The sequence below is a fragment of the Eulemur rufifrons genome, chromosome 16, assembly GCF_041146395.1.
Source record: "Eulemur rufifrons isolate Redbay chromosome 16, OSU_ERuf_1, whole genome shotgun sequence".
NCBI classification, from domain to species: domain Eukaryota; kingdom Metazoa; phylum Chordata; class Mammalia; order Primates; family Lemuridae; genus Eulemur; species Eulemur rufifrons.
In genome coordinates this window covers 10,926,702-10,949,902 of record NC_090998.1, presented here as the reverse complement: position 1 = coordinate 10,949,902, position 23,201 = coordinate 10,926,702, and the positions used below count along the sequence as shown (strand labels likewise).

The following is a 23,201-nucleotide window of genomic DNA, read 5'->3' as shown; positions in this document are numbered from 1 at the left end:
AAGTAACTTTGTACAATTTTTCAATCTTCTTTTATTCACCAACACTACAAACAAAAGTGATTGTTTTTGTTTGTTTATTGAGTTAGAAGCCACCTTCTTTGCTAAACCTTTACACGTGCTTAATGTTTTCAGCTCACTCCGTTTGTCTTTTGCAGATAGAAAATTACATCATCTGGTTGATTATGATGATTATTTTTACTTCTTCCTTTTAATTATTTATAATTTAATTTGTTGGTGTTGGTTTGTATAATGAACTGACTTGAACATTCAAAATGTTAAGTAATTGTGGTGATAACTGATATCTTTGTAGATGGTGTGTTTCTTAGTGTTTCAACAATAAACATACTGACTTTGGCTTTGAGATACATACTTTTTAAAATCTTTTTCAGAGAGAATCTTGTCTTATTTTTCTGCATGTGGCACTCTAATAAAATCTGTGCTAAAAAGCATCAAATGTATTTTGTTATTTACTAAGGTGATCTGTGACCAATTAAAATAATGATACTTGTTTACAGTGGCACCTAAAAGAAAGGTATATTTTTCTACTCTATGCATTCTGGATTTAATGAAACACCATATACACATTCACATTTAGATATATTGTAACAAAATTTCACTGTCAGAGGCAAACTGGAATTCGGAAAGTAACTGCAAAGTAATGAGATAATCTCTAAAGGAGGAGGAAAACCTAATTTGAATAACAAGAGAAACCTTATCAAAAAAATTATATGCCAGAAGATAATTGATTCATATTTTCAATGTGCTAAGGAATGTAACTATAACCCTGAATTCTTGGCTAAAATGTGGGATTGAATTAGATAATATTTCTAAATAAAAAAGACTGGGGCTATTTACTAAAAATACCTCCTCACAGAAAATGCTACTAACGGATCTACTTCAGAAAGACTACCATGGGCTGACTTACATGCCCCCAAAATCCATATGTATTTTGTTTCAGTTTGGTGGAAAAAGCACATAAAAGAATATATAATTTTGGTGGTTATAGTAAATGTTCTTAATTTTCCATTTTGAAGCCCTCATCTCCAGTGTGACTGTATCTGGATATAAGTCCTTTAAGGAGGTATTCAAAGGTTAAATGAGGTCATGATGATGGGCCCCTAATTCAAGGGGACTGGAAGACACCAGGAGTCCGTGGGCACAGAGGAAAGAGCAGGTGAGGACACAATGAGAAGGTGGCCTGTCTATAAGCCAGCAAGAGAGGCCTCATCAGAAACCAACCCTGCAGCCCTCTGTTAACTAAAAATATAATGAGGGTTATACTTTGGAAAAAGGAGAGCATTATTTTCCATAAAAAGGTCTTTTTACAGCTTGCAGCAGCCAGTCTGGCAAGCCTGGAAACACAGCTCTTAGCCACAAGCCAGGTACACATGCTTAAAGGGAGAGAAAAAAGGAACAGGATTTTATACTGAGCAGGGTGGCTAAATATCCATGTTTAACAAGCTACAGGAGGAGTTGTATTTATGAAAAGAGAAATCATGTGCATATGTAATTGTGCTTTATAGCTCCCAGCCTGTCATGGCTGGGAACTCACTTTTAAGGTGTTCGGGGACTCCTAGGACTAAGAAGGGTCCATTCAGTTAGCAGAGGGCTTAGGATTTTATTTTTAGCTCATATCCTTCATCTTGGATTTCAAGTCTGTCAACTTGAGTTCTGGGTAAGTACTATCACTTAGGAGTGATGACCTGGGGTGCCTGGTGGAAGAAATTTCTAATCAGCAAAGTGCTCAAGAAGTGGTTTGGTTATTTTTAATAGCTTTTTCTCAGTTACTACAGCAAAAGAATTATCTAAAAGCCAAATTTCTAATTAAAGGAGAAGAAGAGTGTAAAAACTTGGAAAATTCACCATCTGGCTATGTAGAATAGAAAGAAAGAACATTTTCAGGAGAGGCTCCTAGAATGCAAAGAGAGGCCTTTTGATAAAGAGATGAGCAGGATAAAAGGGAGCCAGGCGCTAATAGTCAGAACAAAGGGAAAAAGGCCCTGAAGGCCTTTCCAAGCTCTTCAAGGTTGCCCCGCCCAACACAGGCCCAGAGGCCTAGGAGGACAGAATGGTTTTAATAAATACATTCATAGATATGCCTTTTGCAGCCTCAGTGACTCTGCCTCTCTGTTCCTGGGGCCAAGGGGAACCGGATCTAACATTTTGGGGGCTCATCCGGGATCCTGAAACCCCCGGAACAGAATCCAGATCCGAGGAGGAGTTGGAGCTCTGAAAATCCGTACGGTGCAGGTAAATGGGCCCTGGGAAGTGACTGGCAGAAGGCCTAGGGGGACACGCTGGTGGGTCGCCGGTCGGGGGTGAAGGGAGACGTCCTTCCCCTCTGGTAGGTTTTCCGTTTCTCTTTTGGTTTCCGAAGAGTGGGAGGCACCCAAGAGGGGTAAGTCCGGGGCCACTCAGAGGAAATTCTATTTGGGAAAGGGAAACCAAGTGGATCCATTTGAAGTGGAAGTCCAAGCGGAGTAGCCGGCTAAAATTTCTGTTGATTTCTGTTGTTCCTTTTTTTCTCTTTTGTTTTCCAAAGAGTGGGAGGCACCCGAGAGGGGTAAGTCTGGGGCCACTCAGCGAAAATTCTAGTTCTATTTGTCTGAGTTTTAGATGGTTAACACAGGACCGGTCTAGTATTGTCTGTTTGTGCCTTTGTGGATTTCTTTCGCGTGATATTGGCCAATTTTGTTTGGGAGAAAAACCAAGAAACGAGTCCGGACTCTTAGGTCAGGTGTGTGATTGGAATTAATGTTTACTGTGTGGAGTGTCTGTAAGTGCAACTAATGGTGAATGAGATTTGTGGGTGAGTCTGCTGAGCCGAGGTGCTGCTGAATGGAACAGCCCAATAGCTTGTCCTTTTTCTATGGCCGTCTCAATCTCTGGATTTGCAATCTCCTGGTTACAGGTTGTCCTTTGGGGGCTTCCTTCCCTGTTGGCACTACTGCTTGGTATTGGCTTGTACGTTGTGACCCCTCAATCTTGGGAACCTCTAAAAAAAGGCTGCCTTCACACTTCTCTACTGGCTCTTGGTGGGACTCCTTGTGTGGCTGCGAACTGCCCCCCCCCTTTTCTAGTGGCTTTATGTCATTCGTTCGGTGTCTTTTGAACATCTTCATTTGCCTTTTAAATGTCTTTATTGCCTCCTTTTTATTAATAACCCTTTTTCTCCTCACAGGACTCAGGAGGACGAGGCGTCTTCTGAGGCCCCACCGCGGAAAGAAATAAGTCTAAAACAGGGTCTGACGAAGGCCAAGACCTGCTGCCCATTTTGTGCAAGGAACCAGAAAAAACAGTCGGCAACAAGGGCGGGCAGCAGGAACTCGCCGGTGACGCCAGATCAGCTGGTGGCACCAAGTCAGACCAACTAACGGTGTCTGTTTCCTTATAGGAGTGCTGGGCAGGTATGGGACTGACACCATCGACTCCCCTGTCCATTTTTGTGGGCTATTTTAAGGATGTTAGGGAAAGGGCACACAGCCTTTCCCTAAAAGAAAAAAAAAAAAATTCATCACCCCTTGCGAGGCAGAGTTGCTGACCTTTGGGGTGGGATGGCCACGGGAAGGGGCATTTGATGCTGAGCTTATTGAAGAGATAAAAGCAGTAGTCTTTGGTCATCATGGTCATCCGGACCAAGCCCCCTATATTATAGTCTGGCAGGACTTGGTCCAGGATCCGCCACCTTGGCTAAAGACCCTCCTGCCAGCATCGAGAAAAAAAAAGACACAAGCCCTAATTACCAAAGAGGTAAAAAAAAAAGTGGATTCAGGACCCACAGCCCACGGGATCACCTGTGCTGCCAGACTCTAATCTATATCCAGCTTTAATAGACCTAGAGTGGCATAACCCCCACCTTATAATCCTAGAGTGGCCCAAGAGGCCCGGGCGGCTCCCGCAGCTCCCGCAGCCCAGGGGAGGACGGGACCTCCAATGGGGGGGGCCGGGGGGGGCCCAGCTTATGGCACTAGACAGCGGATTGGACAAACTCCAGGTCTGGAACCCATGAGGGTGCTTCCCTTGAGGGCCGTGGGACCCCCCAGAGTGGACGGGGAGCAGGCTTATCAGTACTGGCCCTTCTCCACCAGTGATCTTTATAATTGAAAATCTCAAAATGCGAATTTTTCTGAAAATCCAAGAGATCTAATTAACCTTTTAGATTCGGTCCTTTTCACTCATCAGCCCACATGGGACAACTGTCAACAGTTGCTTAAGGTTCTTTTTACCACAGAGGAGAGGGAGTGAATCCAGGGAGAGGCACGAAAGTTAGTCCCTGGAGAGGACGGCAGACCCACCATCAACCCTCCAGTCATCGACCAGACCTTTCCCCTTGAACGGCCGCCCTGGGATTACAATGAGGCTGAAGGTAGGGAGTGTCTCCGGGTCTACTGCCAGACTCTAATGGCCGGTCTCCGGGTGGTGGCACGGAGGCCGACCTATTTGGCTAAGGTAGGGGATGTTCGGCAGAGGCCCGAGGAAAGTCCAGCGACATATCTAGAGAGGATTATGGAGGCTTTCAGACAGTACACTCCCATAGATCCTACGGCAGAAGAGAGCAAGGCGGCAGTAATGATGGCTTTTTGTTAACCAGGCAGCCCCAGACATTAGGCATAAGGTGCAGAAAATAGAGAGGTTAAGTGAGAAAATTCTGAGGGACCTGCTGGAAGTGGCAGAAAAAGTCTATAACAATAGGGAAACACCGGAAGAAAAGTTAGAGAGAATGAGACAGGAAGATAAAAAGTTCCAGGCGGACGAGGCACGTAAGGCAAATAAGGAGATGGCCAAGATCCTAGTTGCAGCCACGGGAGGGGGTCAGTTAGGGGCAAACGACTGAGAACGACCTCAGAGGGAGAGGCTAGGCAAGGATCAGTGCGTCCACTGCAAGGAGCATGGACATTGGGCTAGGAACTGCCCCCAAAAGAAAGGGGGACATGGGGTTGGACCCTCTGGAAAGGTTATGGTGCTGGGGCAGGATGAAGACAAATAGGGGAGATGGGGTTCGGTGCCCCTCCCCGAGCCCAGGGTAACTTTGCAAGCGGAGGGGAACCCAGTTAGCTTCCTGGTGGACACAGGGGCAGAATACTCGGTAATTACCAAAACTACTGGAAAACTATCCAATAAGACTAGCTGGGTGCAGGGGACGACTGGAACTAAGCCCTACCAATGGACCACTCAACGAAAGTTAGACTTAAGCTCAGGGCAAGTGAGTCATGCTTTCGTGGTCATTCCAGAATGCCCCACCACCCCGTTATTAGGAAGAGACATACTCACAAAATTAAAGGCCCGTATCTACTTTAAAGAAAAAGGAATAATAATAACTGATGACAAAGGCAACCTTATCAGTAGCCCCCGGGTTACTTAAGTCCTGACCTTGACTCAGGCAGACGAGTACCGACTGTATCAGCCCATGAAGATCAACCAGGAAGGGGAAATGGGCTACTGGCTTCACAAGTTTCCTGAAGCCTGGGCTGAGACAGGGGGAGCAGGATGGACAAAGCATCGGCTGCCTCTCTATATTGAACTGAAACCAGGAGCCGAACCAGCCCGGGTCAGGCAGTATCCCATGCCCCAAGAGGCCAAAATGGGCATAACGCCCCACATTCAAAGGCTTCTAGATGCCAAAATCCTCCGAAAGTGCCAGTCAGCTTGGAACAGGCCTTTGTTGCCAGTGAGAAAACCGGGTCGGAAAGATTATCGGCCTGTGCAGGACCTCAGGGAGGTCAACGCGTGAGTCCTAGACATCCACCCTACGGTTCCCAACCCTTCCCTCGACACAAACCTGGTATACTGTTTTGGATTTAAAGGATGCTTTCTTCAGTTTGGCGGTAGCCCTGCGCAGCCAGGAAATATTTGCCTTTGAATGGCAAGATGATGAACACGAGGCTGACTCACTACCAGGGGCTTCTGTTAGACGCCCCTCACATCGAGTTCTGGACTCCTGCCATCCTGAACCCAGCCACGCTTCTGCCAGATCCGGTGCTAGCAATGCCTGAACATAGCTGCCTCGAGATCTTGGCTGAGACCCAGATGGCCAGGAATGACCTGCAAGACCACCCCCTCGCAAACAGCGACCTGACCTGGTTCATGGATGGGAGCAGCTTCGTCAGGGACGGACACAGGTATGCAGGGGTGGCCATAGTAGATGAGCAAGGCAGGCTTATCTGGGCCACGCGCTTTCCACAGGGGACCTCGGCCCAGAAGGCTGAACTAGTTGCATTGACAGAAGCCCTTCGCCGGGCCCAGGGGAAGAGGCTGACGGTGTATACTGACAGCCGCTATGCCTACGGGACAGTGCACATACACGGAGCCCTCTATAGAGAAAGGGGCTTCATTACAGCAGAAGGCAAAGAGATTAAGCACAAGCCAGAGATACTCCAACTACTAGAAGCCATCCTGTTACCCAAGGCAGTGGCCATAGTCCATACCCTGGGACACCAGATGGGGGACTCCCTTGAGGCCATGGGCAACCGGTCCGCGGATGCTGAGGCAAGAAGGGCTGCGGAGGGACCGGTACTAACCGATGTTCTGCACTTGAGCTTGCCCCCTCCTGGGATGGGGAAGATGCCCCCCCAACCAGACTATTCCAGCACAGACATAAAGTGGGCCACAGAAAAAACTGCAGGTGATGCCGAACAAGGATGGCTGGTTCCAAGACGGAGAACATCGCCTGACAGTCCCTGAGACCTTGGGGAACCAGCTATTAGGACACTTGCACCGGACAACGCATCTTGGCAAGAAAAAGATGTTACAGCTGCTGGCCATTGCACAACTAAGATTCAAATCACAAGAGAAGACAGCAGAAGACATTGTCAAAAACTGCCATGTCTGCCAGGTTATGCAGCCAGGGAGGACCAGGGGGACCCATACAGGTACCAGGGGACGGGGGAGGCAACCAAGATTATTTTGGGAAATAGATTTTATAGAGGTAAGACCAGGAAAATATGGGTACAAATACTTACTGGTCATGGTAGACACCTTCTCAGGGTGAGTAGAGACTTTTCCTACTAAAGGAGAAACTGCTTTAATAGTGGCAAAGAAAATATTTAAAAAAATAGTTCCCAGGCACGGGCTGCCGGAGAACATAGGATCTGACAATGGGCCAGCCTTCACAAGTCAAATAAGTCAGGGGCTGGCCCAGGCTCTGGGGACAGATTGGAAATTACATTGTGCATATAATCCCCAGAGCTCGGGGCAGGTAGAAAGAATAAACAGAACCCTAAAGGAGACTTTGACTAAATTGATCCTGGAGACTGGCGGGACTGGGTGACCCTCCTTCCCTTCGCCCTGTTCCGAGCTCGGAACACCCCCTATCATTTAGGCCTAACCCCCTTTGAGATTGTATATGGCGCTCCTCCACCTGTAATACCAAAAATGATCTCTGGGGCTCTGCCTGAAAACCCTAAAGAAGTGCTGCAGGCTGTACAGGCCCTGCAATGAGTTCAGAGCCAGATCTGGCCTGCCCTCCGAGCTTTTTATCAGGCAGCTCGGCAGGAGAGAGAAGAGGTTGACGGGCATCCCTACCAGCCGGGAGATTGGGTATGGGTAAAACGGCATAATAACAAAACCCTAGAGCCCAGGTGGAAGGGACCTTTTAAGATTATTCTTGTCACCCCCACTGCCCTAAAGGTTGACAGAGTGGCGACCTGGATACACCACTCTCACGTGAGACCTGCCAACAAGGACAAACAAGAGCAGCAACAAAGTCACTGGCGGGCCTCCTCGGACCCAGAGAATCCACTAATGACCAGACTGACTCGCGTGGCAACCAGACTGCTGCCAGACCAATGATGGACACACCCGGAGTGAAGATGCTTGTGGTGACTGTTATAATCAAAACACTTATAGAGAAAATACTGACTGACCCAAATCCCCATATGCCCCATAGCCTCACCTGGGAGATCAGTAGTCCAGAAACCCATGAAGTCTTTAACACGACTTCAGGAACGGCCCCACTAGACACCTGGTGGCCAGACCTATACTTTAATTTGAAAAAAAAAAAAAAAATTAGCCCTCTAGAAGACATGGAAGGGAGAAAGTGGAGGCAGTACCAAAGGCGAGTGTCCATGAGCATAAATGGGTTTTATGCATGTCCTGGATTTAGAACAGGAGAGATGAGACACAAGTGTGGGGGAGTCCTTTCTCATTTCTGTGCAGCCTGGGAGTGTGTAACCACCAATGATGGAGAGAACAAATGGCAGGTAACTCCCCTTTTTATCGAGATGTCTTTTGTCCAGCCATGCACACGAAAACTATATGCCCATGACTGTAACCTAATACGTATAAGATTTACAGAGAAAGGAAAAAAAGGACAGACGGTGGACCTCGGGACTTTCTTGGGGGCGGTTTCTCTATCAGCGCTCACAATTTAGGGCCCTAATACAGATTAAGCTAAAGGTTTTTCCCATCGAGGGGTATTGTGGGACCCAATACAGTGCTAATAAAGAAACAGAACACCCCACGCCCGACGACCCCAAGCCCAACTAGCGCCCCACTCTCACCTTCAAAAACTCTGGTAACAAAAGTAAAAACACAAGCGGCCCCCAGAGCAGAGGAGCTGGGAGATCCCCTATGGAAAATGCTGACAGCAGCATATGAGGCCTTGAACCGCTCCGACCCCAACGCTATGGCAGCTTACTTGTTATGCTATGATATTAGACCCCCTTTCTATAAAGCAGTGGGATTGGCTGCCCCCTTCCATTATTCAGGAGAGGAGACCCCTGGGTCCTGCAAGTGGGACCGCAAGGGTCCAGGGTTAACACTTCAGGTAGTCACTAGGAGTGGAGGCTGCATAGGGAAGGTGCTGCCTAGCCATGCACAGCTTTGTGCCAAAGTCCACCCGGTCGTGAACTGGACTGGAAAAACAAAATGGATCGTTCCGGCACTCGATGGGTGGTGGATTTGTTCTAAAATAGGCCTGACTCCGTGTCTCAGCCTGTCTGTCTTTAATGAATCTAAAGAATTCTGCATCCAGGTGCTAGTGTTCCCTAAGGTTATTTACCATCAAAAAGATAAAATATACGATGCGTGGACAAAGGACACAGAAAGAGCCGGATTGGCTAAAAAAAAAAAAGAGAGAGCCCTTTTCAGCAATAACCTTAGCCACCCTTTTCAGCCTAGGCGCAATAGGAACTGGGACAGGAATCTCATCCTTAGCGATACAACATAGGGGGTGACACAACATAGGGGGTTTGATAGGTTGAGGGCCGCCGTAGATAAAGACATAGCCAGAATTAAAAAATCCATCTCTCTTTTAAAAAAAGTCCCTAACCTCACTGTCTAAGGTGGTGCTACAGAACCGGAGGGGACTGGACCTCATATTTCTCCAACAGAGAGGGCTATGTGCGGCCCTTGGGGAAGAGTGCTGTTTCTACGCTGACCATACTGGGATAGTTAAAGACACCATGGCTAAAGTCAGAGAAGGACTAGCAAAACAAAAACGGGAGCATAAATAATAAAAAGGATGGTTTAAGTCATGGTTCAGTAGCTCCCCTTGGCTGACTACTTTGCTTTCCACTATATTAGGACCCCTAATTGTGCTCCTGCTCATCCTCACTTTCGGACCCTATATTCTAAATAGATTAGCTGCCTTTGTGAAAGAGCGGGTCAATACCATACAATTGATGGTATTGCGGCAGCAATACCAAGAGCTGAGCCGTGATACCTGCTTAAAAATAGAGGAGGTGTGAGACCCCATGTATGAGCAAGAGTGCTCATAGCTAAAAAAAAAAAGGGGGGGGCGGAATGAAGAACAGAAATTGATAGTAGGAAAATGTGTGCTCTCTTTGATTCTAACTGATGCTATTCGCTTCTGTGACTATGCTTGCTTTTAGTTGTTTAACAAATATAGTTAATCAGAATGAAAAACAGAGATAAGAACAAAGGTAACTCCATGATAGGCTAGGCTTCCTGGATGTGAGAAGCCTAGTTCTGCTTCTGTATATATGGTTTGCTGGCTTGGTGCTTAGCATATGGCAGGCTTCACTAAAGTAAGGGAAAACAAAGCCCCGGGGAGGTAACTGCAAGCTATTTCCTGATAAAGGGCTGGAGAGTCCAGGAGCCCTCCAACCAACTAAGTAGATAAAAAGAGCAAGACATGATCAGCGCATGAACGGCTTGTGCAGGGCGTGTGTTCCCAGTATCCCTTGTAACCAAAAACTAGAAGGTATGCAACAACAGCCCCTCTCCCCCGTTGGAGACCCTCCTCCTCCCCTGGATGACCTTAACTACAACTGGCGCCAGTGCGAAAAGCCGAAAGCTTACAGTCAACAAACCTGAAGCCAACGCGATCAGCCACTTCTAAAAAAAGAACAAATAAACTGAAGGGGGATGAAGTGCAGACTAGTGTGTCGTGTGCAGACCAGTGTGTCGTGTACAGACTAGTGTGTCATGTGCAGACTAACGTGTTGTGTGCAGAATAACGTGTCGTGTGCAGACTAACCTGTCGTGTGAAAACTAGCATACAGAAGAGTATAAAAGCTTAACCTTTACCCCAAGGCGGGGTCCTAGTTCCTGGAGAGGCCACTGTCTTGGTGCTCTGGAATTTGGACCCTGGCCCGGGGCTAGTCAATAAACTCCTTTGCCTTTTTGCAGCCTCAGTGACTCTGCCTCACTGTTCCTGGGGCCAAGGGGAACCGGATCTAACAAAATACCTTGCACAAGTTTACACAGCTAGAAAATGGGAAAATTGAAATGTCAGCACAAGCAATTTGGTTTCCAAGCTTGTATTTTTAACTATTTTATAATTTGCATACAATAGAGAAGAAATTGATGACATAGAAAACTAAAATAAAATATATAGATGAGGGCACACTAAAGGATTCTTTGTAAAAATCAATAAACAGACAAAAGCAGATATATTAATAGACAATGTTAGAAACATAATAGTAGTACATAGTAAGAAAAAGGTATATAAATACACTTTTTAAAAATTGTCTTTAATTTCTTGGCTTGGTAGCATGGGCAGTTTCTGAAGTACCAGGCTCTGGACTAAAAAGCTGAGCGTGAAAGAAAAGGATTTAAATCTAAATGAGCCCTTGGAGACTCATTTTTTATTTTAGAAATTACAGGGCAATAATTTATGTCTTATGGCTCCTTAGAATTTTCTGTAAACTACATGAAATGTATGGGTGGTGGTTGGTGTGTGTCAATGAGCTTGTAAGCAATAAAGCTAAATATAAGTAAGTAGTTATCAGCTCCCAATGTGAGGGAATATTAGTTTTCCTGGGGATTCCTAGGGAAACTGGGAAGCTTTTGATAGTAAAAATTTGAAAAACCTACAGATGAGTTCCTTTAAGCCTTTCTACATGGATCTAATGTTTTTGTAAAATAAACCCTTAATGGTAATGAGCCATTAAGGTCATCTCTGGATTACTAATCTCCGTCTACCAATTTAGCCATTTCCTACACATTCTATGTATTAAGTTTAAAAATTTTAATAGCTAACATCTAAACTTCATGAACCCAAATTATGTAGAGATTAGACAAGGCAAAAAACTGCAAAACAATGAAAGCGAATACTGTAAGAACCGGTTTCCCTCAGTCCCAGGAACAGATAGGCAGAGTCACCAAGGCTGCAACAGACAAAGGAGTTTATTTTCTAGCCCAGGCTAGGGTCCAAGGCTCAGAGCACCAGCGCAGTGGTCTCTCCATGAGCTCGGACCTCGCCCTGGGGTGGAAACCCTGATTGGCCAGTTTCAAAGCCGGGGCTTTGGCTCCTAATTGGCCAGTTTCCAAGCCAGGGCCCTCAGTTGTTACCAGCGGCATTCCGGGGAGGGGGAGGGCCTGCGTTGGGGAAACCAAAACTTAGGCCTTTCCTAAGAGGTCCAGTCTGTCATGGAGTTACTCCTGTTTTCCTTCCTGCTCTACAATACACCTTTATTTGCATGCTAGCAAATGACAGTTCAGCTTTCATGCCAACATCAGCTATGAAAGATTCCAGCCTGTGTGGTAAGGACACAAAGCATATGAATAGTAGTTATTTTGAGCTGCTTTGGGAATAAGAATGTTTTCCATAAAGACAGCACTGAACGTAGCAAATAGTATACTCTGGTGCTTTCCTGCTTGAGGTTGGTAACAGAATTTAAAAGAAAACAAACACTTTACTGCACAATCAAAACCAGGTGCCAGTAGAACTTAAGGTTAATATATTAAGGGATCACAACCACTAATAATAGGTTTGTCTTTTTTTTTTTTTTTTTTTTTTTTGAGACAGAGTCTCGCTTTGTTGCCGGGACTAGAGTGAGTGCCGTGGCGTCAGCCTAGCTCACAGCAACCTCAAACTCCTGGGCTTAAGCGATCCTACTGCCTCAGCCTCCCGAGTAGCTGGGACTACAGGCATGCACCACCATACCCGGCTAATTTTTTCTATATATATGTTTCAGTTGGCCAGATAATTTTTTTCTATTTTTAGTAGAGACGAGGTCTTGCTCTTGCTCAGGCTGATCTCGAACTCCTGACCTTGAGCGATCCACCTGCCTCAGCCTCCCAGAGTGCTAAGATTACAGGCGTGAGCCACCGCGCCAGCTAGGTTTGTCTTTTTTTTTTGCTTCCAGACACAATAAGTTTACTACTGAGCAACATTTCCACTGTAGCAATGCAGAATGTGTTCTTGGACATTTGCCAGTGGCTTCATAGCACTGGTGAACTTCATTACTGGGTCAAGAGATGAAAGATCTTCTGAGCTAATCAAATTCTCACTGCTCTCGTGGTCTCCAGATTTGGTTTTCTCTGAATAATGTTATTAAATTGGTATTCAACTGTGTATAATCAGCGTTATATGGTCTAGAAGTAAGAATTATTGCTCATATCACCTGGGCAGTAACCAACTATTTTGGCATCTGACTTGCAACTAGCCTTAGTATACTTTATTTGGTCGAGATTGACAATTTCTCCAACCACATTTTTCTTTACCTAAAAAGGAGAGTTAAGAGTGTAGTTTTCGTGATACTGTTGGGGACTTTGGTCTTTTTGTCTTGTCATCTTGTAGTGGTAAACATGGATAAGAGTATGAAGACAAAAGAATATGAAAGAAACGTTGACTTGAAAGATGAAATTGAGGAGCACTGTATACCTTTCCAATAGGACTATATTTACTCTAGCAAACTTCATACTCTTTTACTATGTCCCTGATAGGTTTCTGCTATTAATCTCTTCCCTGCGCAAACATTTCAAGAAGATGCAGCTTTATGGTTGTGATGTGTGGGCCTGCAGAATTAATGCCACACGCACATGGATACCACCCAGGCTCTCCATTGATGCTCTCTGGAGCAGCAGCAGCAACTGGAACTGCAGCTGCCCCTGGTGCTGCTTCAGCCAGGGCTGCTTCAAGAGGATAAAATGTGGGGAGCAGCGCCTGGAGGTGGTGGAGGGCAGTGGCCTGAGGCATGTACCTCAAAACCAGTCTGTCCTCCTAGGACTCTGGGCCTGTGTTGGGAGGGGCAACCTTGAAGAGCTTGGAAAGGCCTTCAGGGCCTTTTTCCCTTTGTTCTGACTATTAGCGCCTGGCTCCCTTTTATCCTGCTCATCTCTTTATCAAAAGGTCTCTCTTTACATTCTAGGTGCCTCTCCTGAAAATGTTCTTTCTTTCTATTCTACATAGCCAGATGGTGAATTTTCCAAGTTTTTACACTCTTCTTCCCTTTTAATTAGAAATTTGCCTTTTACCTAATTCTTTTGCTGTAGTAACTGAGAAAAAGCTATTAAAAATAATCAAACCACTTCTTGAGCACTTTGCTGGTTAGAAATTTCTTCCACCAGACTCCCCAGGTCATCACTCCTAAGTTTGGCCTTCCACAGAGCCCTCGGGCATGGACACCAGGCAGCCAGGTTCTTCCTTTCAGTGTAGCATGGGTGCATTTGCTCCAGTTCCCAGTGAGTTCCTCCTCATTTCCATCTGAAACCTCATCTGAACGGCCTTTAATTTCCCTATTTCTATCAGCATTTTGGTCACAGCTACTTAACCAACCTCTAAGAAGGTCCAAACTTCCCTCCTCTTTTTGTCTTCTTTTGAGCCCTCACCAGAATCACCCTAATGCTGCGTCCTCAGCAATACGGTCTTCTTCTGACCTGCTTCCCCAAACCCTTCCAACCACTGCCCTTCATCCAGTTCCAAAGCTGCTTCCATGTTTTCACCTGTCTTTATAGCAACACCCCATTCCTTAGTCTGTTTCTGTCTTAGTCTATTTTGTGTTGCCGTAACAGAATACCTGAAGCTGAGTAATTTATAAAATAAAGAGGTTTATTTAGCTCATGGTTCTGCAGGCTGGGAATTTCAAGAAGCATGGTGCTGGCATCGCTCAGCCTCTGGTGAGGGCTTTTCTGCTGCATCACAACATGGCAGAAAGTCAAAGGGGAAGGAGACAGTACAAAGAGGCAAAACGGGAGAGGCACCTTGTAACAGAGAAAATCACCTAAAAAATGATAAAAACATTTTCTGTCTCTTTAAAACATTCTCACTCTTTTTGGGAACAAAAACCTGTATGCCTGCCTCAGGCCAGTGGTCAGGAGGAACAGGGGAGAGTCCTTTGTTCTTTATATTACAGGGGATGTCTGGCAGAACTGTCCCTGGGGGTGCAGGTCCCAGTGGGCCTCCCAGATGGGTGGAGGTCATGAGATCTTCTTCCCAGGAGATGGGACAGATCAGAATATAGCCTGAAGCTGAGAACTCTCCCTTAAAAACTTTGTATTTCTGCTTATTAGGAAGATGATGACATTTTTAGACAGGAGTCTCCATCCTCCTCATTTGCCACCAAATTAATAAACTCCTCTTTCCTTCTCATGAAACTATTTGTCCTTGTTCTTCTGCTGCGGCCTCGGGGACAAGTGCTGAACTTTCAGGAACAACCCTGGCTTTATCAAAACAAACGCTTGCAGGAACATTCACAGGAGAACTAATTCAGTCTCTCCAGAAAGACAATTCACCCACTGCCGCAAGAACAGCACCAAGCCATTCATGAGGGATTTTTTCCCATGATTCCAACATCTCCCAATAGGGCCAACCTCCCACCATCACCACACTGGAGGTCAAATTTCAACATGATTTTGGGTGAGGACAAACTCAAATGATAGCAGGTTTATTATATGAAATACTGTGAAACATCCAAAACAATATTTTAAAAGAATTAAAAAAAGAATATTTTTTAAATAAATGAGTAATACATAGGTCTATGTCCCACTATGTAATTATTAAGAAAGATGTTACAAAGCAGTACTGCTCAGTGGGTTTCTTGAGGATCCTTTGTTAACATGATGTGATAAATGTTGCGTAGAAACAGTTCTCATTTTCAAAATAAATTTGGTAAATACCAGATGAAGCACATTACACAATGTTCTGTGCTGCAGAACCTCTCTGAGCACTTAATATGCTAAGGTATTTTGTTAAAATCCAAGAGAAGGATATACTATGTGCTGTCCAAATTTCTTTGATCATAGAAACTTTTTCCCCCTCATAAAACAACTTGAATGACTAATGTTTATGATTTATTGATATGGAATAAGTTTTTTATAGCATACTTGTGGGTGTTTGTGTATGCATACTCATATGAACAGGCATTTAAGCTTTGTTTAGATGAAATAGAATATATTAAAATGGCTAAAACAGTGGAATAAATATTCATGGTATTTATTTTTGTCTTTTAGCCTATCAGTATGTTTTCTGAGTGTGAATATAGTACCTCTGTGAGAATTAAAACTTAATGGCTACAGAGGTATTTATGATTAATGGTATAAGGGGTCTGATTTTGAATCCAAAGTGCTGGTTTTGAGTTTATTCCTGCTAGTAAATGATTTAAAATCTAGTAAATGATGCTGCTGATAGTGATGGTGATGCTGATTGCCATCTCTTAATTCAGAAATCTGTCAATTTCATTCTTTAATCTCCTGCTAGTCTCCAAATTGAGGACTGTAGTGTGTTCATAAGTCGCATTTAAGGGTGAACCAAACAGTGAGAACAGTGAGAGAAAAACCGTCCATATTTGCATCTGAGAACACTAGACTTCATTGTTTGGGTGCTATTTTGAATATGGAAAATTATCACCTGTGGCTCTTATATAAGAAAGAAAATACATGTTAGTATGGAAATTGCTAGCTAAATCGTTTGAATAATGATAGTTATGATTTCATAAAGACCAATATGGCCCTGTCCTACAGTAGAACTGATTTCTTAATGGTATTAAAAGAAATATTAACAGAGAAGTACTGAAACAATAAAAATTATTAACCCCTTATTATATCAATCCCTTAATTAAAAATGAGAAATTATGATAAAATCGTGGATTTTTCTATCTGAAGAGAAGCCTAGTCAGAGGAGGCCGTTTTCATGGTAGTACTAACTGTGGGATTCACCACTGTGTTGGCTGAGGAAAGAACAGGGTATCGACTTCCATCACTTCAGTCATTCTCACCAGCTTATCTCCCAAACGCATTTCTTGATGGTAACACTAATCCATTGCTATGGGAGTTCTTGTAAGATCTTCACAGAACTGGTAAAATGGCAAATGATCGTTTACTTGGATTTCTGACCGTTGCCTTCACGCATTTGTTAGGTTTGCCACATGCCTCGGTTTTTCTCTTTCTTGGTGATGGCTCTTCCCTGCCACTTACCCTTCTCATAGTCAACATAAGGGTTATGTAGTTGGCACTATTACCTTTCTAGGGTCCTGTAGCAGGGCAGGTCTCCTTTAGGGCCTGCGATAGTTGAACGTGTCCTGAGAGGGAGGAATAAAGTAATTGTTATATAAAAAAAAAAAAATGTAACTTTAGAACTAGGAAAAACAAAAAGTGTTATCTTCAAGAGATTCTCGTATCTTCTGGAGTCTCCCTATTGAGTTCATAATATATTAAACCGTATCTCTAGAATGGGGTTTTCGCTCAGTGTGTATTAAAAGGTAAACTGAGGCACACTAAAAATTTATTTTAAAGAGTTTATTTGAGCAAATGATGATTCATAAATTGGGCAGCTCCAAATAAGAAGTGGGTCAGGAGCTCTACTGAGGGAATGCAAAGGGGAGGCTTTGTAGGAGACACACAGAAATAAAGCAAGTACAGTTATATAGATGCCTTGTTTTGTCTACTCTGTTGGAAAGACAAGTTTGCTGGCTGCTTCTAATTGGCTGAGCTTAGGTTCTGTTTTTCTTTAAAATAGGGATTTATAAGAAATAGCTTAAGTTAAATTTTGCTTATGCTTGTAAATAAAGCACAGTTAAGGTCACTTATGAGGCCTAACTGGCTTTGTCTGCTCAGGGATTCTTCAGGCCTGGTCTCCATTTTAACTTACTTTGACACATGCATCTGAGTTTTGGCTGGCAGTCCTTTCAGAAGTACAACTCTTTCAAAACCAGGTTTTTATGTATTGGATTCCAGTCAATTTTACATGCCAGGGAATGACTCGCAGTTCTTTTCTAGCCATCCTTGTATTTGCTGTATTTCATTGCTTTTTCACCCCCGCACCTTTCTCTCTGGACCTAATATCAGATGCTTTGAGCATTCTGAGGCTGTATCAGGAAAGTCAGATATTTAATCTCTGTGCCTTGAGTTACTTTGTCAAACTGAAAGAATAATTACTATTAGTTTGTCCTTCATCTGTATATGAAATAGAAGTTTTAACAACCATACCCTTGAAATAATATTAGCCTGAGGGCTGACTTAAAACCAGGTTTTAAAACTCAAACACTATTTGGTGTGGAGAAGCTATTGCCTCTTCCATTCAAAGATCCCAAGTATCTAGACTCTGGTAATTCTTTTCCTGCTTGCAAAGTAGTGTAAAAGTTGTCAGAATCAAAATGGAGTCACTTGTGCTAAAATCCTGCCATGGAGCCTGGGACGGCCATGAAGGAGGGGTTCTCATGCACTTATGACTGCTCACAAGAGCTACCACGGAAGACTACAAAAATCACAACATTGCACAAAGGCCACCTGCAGCCTTATACAACAAAAATACTTCTACAAGGACATCTGTCCAGCAACTGCTTGTCCGACCTTAGACTGGCACCACCCTTGAGAGTGATCCCTGTAGTCAAGGATAATCATCTCAAAACAATTATATAGTCCCCCTCACTTTGTCTTTAAAAATTCTTGTCTTCCTTTATCTCTCTGAATACACACATAATTTACTATGGCACAGATATTCCCATTGCAATGCTAGTTCCAAATAAATATCACTTTTTTTTAGACAGTCTCCCTCTCTGTTTGCTATTTACTTTGACAGTAGGCAATTATTTTCAGACACCAATTAAAAATATGTTGTCAAATGCACTATTAATATTATTCAATTATAATTTTCTTTTCCTAAAGTTACAAAATCATCAAATATATGATCTACCTTCCAAGTAATCATAGGTGGCAGTTTATCAAGTGTTTTGATACTTTGTAACTTGCTTTTCAGTAACCAGTAATGTTTTTCTTGCCACTCACTGCCAATGAAGCCATTATTAAGCCAATGTCACATGTATTAAGTGCTTTGTTTCAGCAGCACCCCATTTTAAGAGGACAGATATCTTAGGCTATGCTGAGTGAACAAGACTGCCAAATCTCAGGGACTTCACCTAGGAAAAGTTTTTGTTGTTTGTTTTTAGTTTCTGTTACATGTCCAGTGCTCATAGTGGTCACATAGGAATCCAGAGTGACAGAGACTTTCTTGACCTTGTTTGAGTGTCAAAGTAAGAAAATGAGGACTTTGCAGTGTTTTGAACTGGTGAGCAAATGCACTCACTCAGAAGCAACATGTCATTTCCAAAATATTTGATTGACCAAAAAAACTTCACATGACAATATATAACTACAAAAGGGAGAGGGGACTCCTACAATAATACATTATTATCATCCTACAAGAAATGGAATGGTAGCACACAGCCTTAGTTCCTATTTTATTACCTATATGCTACATAAGATTATATGTCTAAACTCTAATAATACAGAAAAGTTAAAAGTAAAATCTGGAAAAACCATACCGTAAAACACTAAACTAAATAAGCTAATATAATTATTTTAACATATACAAAGTATATTTTAAGGAAAAAAATTAAAGTAGATAATGTCACTTCATATGGTTAAAGGTTAAATTTGCCATGGAGATACTACAATTCTAATGTTATATGCACCAACTAACATGGCATCAAAATATATGAAGTAAAAGTTGACAGGACTTCAAAGAGAAATAGATGAATCTATACTCATGGTAATATAGTTTAACATTAAGTTTCAATAAATAATAGTTCAAAAAGATAAAACTCAGAAAGAATAAGTAGAATTTAAACAACAGAATTAACAAATAGCTCTAGTGAATGGATGAAACACTGCACCTCCAAACTATATAATACATGTTACTTTCAACAAACGTAAGGCATTTACCAAAATTGACCACATGTATAACAAAAATTTCAGCAGATATCACAAGTTGTCAGTATATAGAGTAAGATCTGTGACTTTCATTCAATTTTTCCAAAAATCAATAAAAAAAATGGAAAATTCTATGGGAATGAAAACTATATTTAAAAATAGTCCACAGTTGAAGAAAAATCACAATAAAATTAGAAAACATTTAAATTTAAGTATAATGAACTATAATAAAACCTTATAATAAACTGTTACAGATTCTTAGAGAAATACCTTTAGAATAAATATGTGAGAAAAGGAGAAAGAATGAATACTGGTGTTCTAAATATCCATTTCAGAAAATTTACAAAAAAAAAAAAAAAAAGCAAACATACTCAAAGGAAGTAAAAATAAGTAAATAGTATATATAAGACTAGAAATTAATGAATGATAATACATTTGATAAGATCAATCAAGGCAGATTTGGTTATTTGAATAGAATGACAAATTTGATAAACTTCTAGTGAAATAAATTGTGGAAAAAAAAGCAAATAACAACATGAAGAATTGAAAGGAGATATTCTGTGGATATGAAGCAGATGATAGAATAACCAAATGTACATAAAAATATTATTTGCTGAAATTTACAAATATCTATAAACTGTAACTATCAAGAGCAAGATCAAGAGAAATAGGCAACAGAATAGTTCTAGATCAAGATCATAGAAATGTATGCTCATGTGCTCAAGAATAAGTTACATGTTAAAGAATGTTCATGACATCATGGTCATAATAGTTTCCAAACTCAAAACAATCCAAATATGTGTTTCCATTAGAATAGATAAATTGTGAATACTCATTCAATTGATAATATTCAGCAATAAAATGAATAATCTATCTCTACATGCAATGTGATTAATTTTAAAAACATAATACTGGTCAAAATAAGTTAAATGCAAAAAGAATATGCACAGTGTTATTCTATTCATATGCAACTCAAAACCAGGCAAAACTAAGCTAGTGTTTAGGGATACATATTCAAATATAAAACAAATAAAGTAAAACAAGACAATGATCTCAGTTGCAGGGTGGTTAGTACTTCTGGGACAAAGAGAGAGGTTGTGATTAGAAAGGAGCATGCAAGGTGTTTTGGGGTTTACAAAGTTCCCTTTCTTGATATGGGAAGTGTTTACATTGTGTGAACTTGATCATAAGTCATTTAGACTTTATAAAATGGTCTATAAATTTGTTATAGATAACAATAATATGGAGTAAAAAGAAAGAAAAACAGAAAAGGAAAATTTGTCAACAAATGTTACGAGCCTAGCAAAATCTTAGCACCAAACCCGGATAGGGTATCTTAAGTGAATGAGAGGAAGTGAAGCAAAACATTAAAACCATATTTCATATGATTCCACAATCCAAGGAAAATACTTCCCCTTTTATAGTCTTCTCTTCTTACACATTGTCTCCTTTTCCTTTCCAGTCCAGACTTCTCAAAAAGTCTTTCTGTGATTTTTCCCTACCATCTATCCTTTTTTCTCTCAAAGAAGTAGGAGACCACTTTTCTTTAATCTAATTTGTTTTTTTTAATATTTTCTCATATGGAAACATACCACCAATATGCAGCTTAAAACCACAACTTTGCTATCCATTCTCTACCTCTCTCTCATGTTTTATGTCACAAGTTCTAAAGGACTATGGCATTATTTTTAATATACAAGTACTGTCCTTTCCCTCAGGTGACTTACTCATGAAAATTGTGGCTATTAACAAGTTGTGGCCAGTGTCCTCAAACCCTTTTCTCTGAACAGATAGGAAGGCAATCCTTAGTTTACTCTTAAAATGGAAAGGTATACAGGATTTCATCAGGCCTGTGTCAAGAGAACAAATGGAAGTCCACATGATGCATATCTAAATATTTAATAGTTATAAATAAATAAGCTAACAAACTATTAAAGGAAATATGTCCTATTCTACTTTGACAAATATACCATCATAGCAACAGAATAAAAAATATCTATGTAGTTATTTTATAACAGAAATTTGCAAATCATCAATCATGATGCAATTAAATTTGTAAGGCTGGTGGCAGGTACCCCTCCCTTCCCTAATGAAAAAAGAAGCAGCCCCTCCTATTCCTGAATACCCGCCCTAAAACTGAAACAAAGAAATTCCTCACTCCTTGCGCCCACATCTCCTGGCCCCAGAAGCTCCCATCCCCCAGCCCTAAGAACCTATATAAACCCACTCAGACTTCTGGGTGGGGCGGCTTCTGTGGTTCCACTCGTGGGACCATGAGGCTTGCCTGGGGTCCTCTCTTGGGACCCGTTACCCCCACCCGGGAGCGCACCAATAAAGACTCTTTACTTATCCCTTTCAACTCTGCTTGTCTTTCTTTCTCTGCCGTCGGCCACTCCAAAAAACCTTACAAAATTATTTTGTGAGTATCTGAGAGTTCTGTAGATCACCCAGCAAAGTTTCCATTAGTAATAAAATACACACATTTATAATTCATAAACTGTATGTTTCTTAAATAAAAATAGCTTTTTTCTTTATCAGGCAAAATAGCTATTTATTAGGCTATCATCAAGATTAAAAGGAGTATTTTATTTACATTAATATTGAATTAGACAATTTTTCTTTAGTCTTCACATTGTTAGAATTTTGCTAATTCACTTTCCTTTGTATTGAGAGGGTGAGGTGGGATGAGGAATGTTGACACTTCACAATGAATACAGGAGTTCCACTTTATCCACACCTCTGCTTTCAGTTACCTGAGGTCAACCACAGTTCAAAACTAGGTGATTATGATACCATAAGGCATTGAAAAAGAGGGAGAGACCACATACATTCACGTAACTTACTAATGTACATGTTATATTAATAATTGTTCAATTTTGTTATTAGTTATTGTTAATATTTTACTGTGCCTAATTTATAAATTAAACTTCATCACAGGAATGCATAGATAGCAAAACCATGGTGTACATAGAGTTCGGTACTATCCGCAGTTTCAGGCACCCACTGGGCTTTCGGAACACATCCCCCATGAATAAGGCAGAATTATCTCCCCCAGTAAGGGAAGACTACCGTCATCTGTTTCTTTGCTTGGCTCGTGGTTTTGAAATTTATGACATAATGTAGTACTGCTTTCTTTGGCAGCTGTTGCTGGTCTTTTAAAAATTGATGTTTTGTTCACTTTTAAGTTTGGAAAAGAAATATGGAAGGGAAAGTGGATAAAGGCTGCTGGCATTTGGTGCCCAAGGGGGATGATGGTAGATCTACTGCCTGGTGAAGAGGCAGGGAGTGAGAGAGACGAGCTCTGTAGATGAGCTTCTCTTCATACACAAGGTTGACCAGAAACTGAGGACCCTTTTGAAATGACTCAGATCTGTCTTTGAGTGTTTTATAAATCCTCAGTGGCAATGCTTCATTCAGCTTCATATTTACGAATCATATTTTTATAAACTTTGTAACTCAGAACTGGTGGAACCAAATTTTTTACAGGGGAGACAAGACAACAAGTACAAAGCAATGAAAGAAAATATATCTTTATTTGCATGGTTGCAAATGTGAATTCAGCTTTGCTTCATAATCATCTATGGAATATTTCTGCCTGTGGTGAGGACATAAATATCTTAACTAGGGCTCAGCAAAGAAATTAAAGAGAAACAAAGACTTCACAGGAACAGCTATATGCAACACATTGATTAACAAACCTTGGAGATTTCAGACTTGACATTGGGCCAACGATTAAAGTAGGAGCAGAAGGAGCAGAAGGAGGAGAAGGACGAAGAAGATTGTCACTGTACATTCAAGGATATACATAGCATTTTAGAACAGCAAATAACCAGCAGTGGTATCAGATTTTGAGCTTTCTCTGCTCTGAT

At 41.9% G+C, this 23,201-nt stretch overlaps 1 long non-coding RNA gene across 1 annotated transcript; it reads left to right on the top strand.

Moving 5' to 3' along the window:
- Positions 1-2,112: 2,112 nt before the first annotated feature.
- On the top strand, positions 2,113-7,907 carry LOC138396511 (uncharacterized). The gene is made up of 2 exons (XR_011235711.1): positions 2,113-2,250; positions 7,627-7,907. It is a non-coding gene; the product is annotated as an uncharacterized lncRNA (long non-coding RNA).
- Positions 7,908-23,201: the final 15,294 nt, after the last annotated feature.